This window comes from Haplochromis burtoni, unplaced genomic scaffold (assembly GCF_018398535.1).
Source record: "Haplochromis burtoni strain Fernald_Lab_line unplaced genomic scaffold, NCSU_Asbu1 Contig_1282, whole genome shotgun sequence".
Lineage (NCBI taxonomy): Eukaryota > Metazoa > Chordata > Actinopteri > Cichliformes > Cichlidae > Haplochromis > Haplochromis burtoni.
Window position 1 is genome coordinate 51,430 of NW_024583643.1, and position 4,039 is coordinate 55,468.

Sequence of the window (4,039 nt, forward strand, 5' to 3'; positions counted from 1 at the left end):
CATGAGCTACAGCTTGGGCATAAGTGGCACTATTTTTCTGAGACATAATGTTTCCTTTCATTGTTATGCAAACAACTTTCAAGTGCATTTTCCACTGAAGCACTGGTGCATCCTCTGTCCAGCCTGTCCTTGACTGCATCATTGACATCAGGAGATTGCACTAAATCGGTTGAAGTTTAATGAGAATAAGGCAGAAGTCATGTTGTTTATACCCAGTTGCACTAGCAGCCCCCCTGCATCGAGCGTCCCTTTCTGGCTCCATATGAGAAATCCATTAACTTAGCTGTGAAAACGGATCCTTCTCTACAGTTTCATCCTCATGTGAGTCCTGTGGGAAAATCCTGCTTTTTCCAGTTGAAGCAACTGTCAGAGTTCAAGCCTCCTCTGTCCAAACACAACATTGAAACAATACTTAGGTCTTGTTTTACCTTCTGGTCCGTGTTTGTCTTTTATATTTGGTGTTGTTGTTTTTAAAGTGCACTAGAAGTGATAAATATGGTAAAAACATTCCTCTTTCATCATTTTACACTCCAACTCCTTTACATCATAAATGTTGGTCAAACTGTTTAGCAGTGTTCTTTAGCCCTGTATGCTCATCTGCATACAGGGCTGGACGGGGACAAAAAATCAGCCCGAGCATTTTGACTAGAGACCGGCCCACCATTATAGGAAAAATCATAAAGCCTTTGAATGAAAACAAACGCTGTTGTGACAGTGATGTACACTGTTCTGATGGTATATATGTATCGATCTATCAATAGTTTGTTGTAAGATTCAGATAATTATTTAATAAAAGTGAGACATTTTAAATGAGAATAAGGAAGTATTTCTTTGTGCCCCCCTCTCCCTGTTAATGCCCTTCCTGGCCCCCTGGCAACACTTTGCTAGACCCGCCCCTGCACAGTTACCAGCTGTCAGCTACATAAAAAAGGATCCTGGTGTTATTTGTCTCTCAGAAACAGTTCATAACTTCAACTCATCCATGTCACCTAAAAGGTAAACCTGTTTCTCCATCACAGCTCTGATGATTCAGTAAGGACATCTCCTGGTTTCATCTTCATGTTTCCCTCTCACCACATATACAAACCGACATCATGACCAGCAGCTTTACAGCTGTGGCTCCAGCAAACATCAGCTGATACTAGAAAGTAATATTAAATAAATTCTAACAACAGCTGATCGAGCTTAAACGTGCTGCTGTTGTTTAGCGCGACATCCGCTGGCTTCCTCTTTCTGGCGCAAAGTGGGCGATAAACAAACGAGAGAGAAAAGCCGATCAGCTGATCATTGATCAGTTTCATGATTGAAGTAGCAACAGGAGAGAGAGGGGAGAGAATGAGAGAAGAAGAGGCAGCTGTGCAGCATAAGACACAGAATAAATCCAGCATTGTGTCTTTTTCATTGTAGCTGAAGTCCGGGACAAACTGTTCCTTTTCACCTCAACACGAAACGCATAATATTTTCCGTTTCTTAGGGGACGGTTGGCAACTCTAATAATTAACCTTATGAACAAAATAAAGTTCATGCTAGCTAGCACGCAGTACGAGTTATTGTAACTGACTGTAAAAAGTCAGCATAACGAAAATAAACCCCACCTAAACTTGGTTTATATCTGGCCCAGATAGACTGCAGCTCATAACTTCTTACCTGAAGTTCAGTTCACCGCCTCGGGTCTCTGCTCTTCTTGCCTCCCCTCTCCCTCATCCACCTGCTGTCCTCCACCACTTACTAATGTTACTGAATCTGTGGAAGCTCCGTGATAGCTACCACACAAACGAATAACGAGCCTATCTAAATCCCAGTAACGATTAACGTGTTCCTGATTTCGGCATAATAACTGGTTACCGTGCTTGTTACCACAATAATAACGTAGTTACTGTATTAGTCCCTGCACTGCTGTTTAGTAAGTGAACCTCCTCTGCTGGGAGTCACTTAGCCTGTTAACTCACAATAAACAGAGCAGTGAATGGTTTGTTTAGCACACTGGTTTGCTGTCAGTCTCCCATCAAAGAAAACAAGTTAATCCAACAGCACGTGTGCAAACAACAAAAAGAAAGCTGCTAGCCTCTCAGCTTTTGTTAACAGGACACTTCACGGCAGGTACTGCTTACAACACAATATCACATATTTGTAATCCTGTAAAGCAAAGTTGTGTCTGGTCTGGTGTCTGGTTTGCTATCTTCGTGGGGACATCCCATTAACATAACCCTAACATAACCTAATTGTAACCCTGACACTAAAACCACATTTTGAGTCTCAAAAATGCCTTCAACCCCATGGGATTTTGGTCCCCACCAAGATAGTAAGAACCTGTACACGCAGACACACACACACACATGCACAAACACACACAAATGCACAGACACACACACACACACCGCTGAGGCTGCAGGGATCTGGATGCCAGTCCAACAACAGTACGAGTTCCTCCGTGTGTCCCTGCAGTGACTCCAGAACAAAGGCCTCCAGTGTGCGATGCAGAGTTCTGCTCTTCTCTGTGTCGAGCTGATCTGATTGAATAAAAGCTCCACGGTATCCTGTTCTGGCTCCATATAATCTTTCTATACAAGATATACTTGTTTTACTGTACTCCTCATGTTTTATACATAATGTTGTGACTATATTCTGTGACCATGGTGGGCAGATAACATCTCTCTGTAAACGCTGCTCCTTCCTGTACTGTTGTTTGCAAAGGAAAATCAAGCCTCACAGAGACAGTGGCTGTGGAGTCAGACGGCCTTTCCAACCTCTGACCTCACATCGTTGGGAGACAAGAAGACCTGAGACGTTTGGACCATCTCCACTGGAATTTTCATAAACAGACCACATTGTCCTTGTAACAGATATGAAATAAACTGGGGGGTGTAACAGGACGGCCCTTAGCGGCTGGAAACACAGTGAGACGGACCGAGGCAAGTGTAGTGGAACAAAGTATTTATTTGCTATACAGCTCTCCTTACAACAATTAACTTATTGAGCTTCTTCACAGCACAAAAATCCATCCTCTAATGAAGCCTGGCAGCCTTAAATATGTTCAGCTATCACAGACTAAGCCATTATTCCACTCTCAGGTAAATTCTTAAATCCCAACCTTCCACCACAGTATACAATATATCAATAAGAATAAATAAATACATAAATACATTTTCACATTTACATATTAATAAATACTTCACACTTTAATGTTACACCAAACCCAATATTATAAAAACCCAGAAACCCAAGCACAACAAGATTCACCACACTCTCTTTACCAATGGTCTCTCCCGGAACCTTTAAATGGTGTCTGGCCCCCCGGGGAAACATTTGCCCAAACACCTTGAAGAGGACACAGGCAAGAAAGGTGAGTAATCATTAACTTACAAACACTTATTGCACCACTTTTATCCCTAGATTTCACACACACACATTTGTATTAGTTTTCCTTACTGGTAAACCTTAATCACAATCTCAATCACCATTCTTCTCTCCTGACAGACAACCACCACATTCCTTGACGAGGAGCAGCTGTGCAGGATCTGAAATAAGGCTACCAACTAATTTTAAAATTCCCAATAAATAGTCAATAAATATTTAAACTTCTTGTGTGCAAATCCATGCTTAAAGTGCAATGCTCATAAAGTGCTTGATAAGGTGCTTTTAATAAAGTGAAAGGTGTGCTCTAAAGTGCTATACATATAATATAAATAAATGCAGTAAGGGAGTCCTCTTCCTTACAGTGGGAATGAGATTTGTTCAAGTCATCACAGAGCTGAGGAAACTCAGTGTTTCAAACGTGATGAATTACTTTCAAAAGAAGACTGGGAGATCCTCTCTGTATTGATTCTTCCACAAACAATGGTGCCGAGCAAAGGTGGCGAGTACAGATGAGCTGTGTTAAAAAGTACTCCAGTAAAAGTTAAAATACTTAAACAACTTCTTTACTCAAGTAAAAGTACAAAGTACACTTCTACCACCTACTACTAACTTAGTGTTATATTAATCACAATGAAGTAATATTAGTAGATAGAAAAACAAAATTATGTTAGTCTACTCCTTC

General features: G+C 41.1%; 1 long non-coding RNA gene across 1 annotated transcript; it reads left to right on the forward strand.

The window, feature by feature from the left end:
- The first annotated feature begins 2,036 nt into the window (after window positions 1–2,036).
- On the forward strand, window positions 2,037–3,572 carry LOC102289107. Its single transcript, XR_317846.2, has 2 exons — window positions 2,037–3,343; window positions 3,478–3,572. It is a non-coding gene; the product is annotated as an uncharacterized LOC102289107 (long non-coding RNA).
- The last annotated feature ends 467 nt before the right edge of the window (window positions 3,573–4,039 follow it).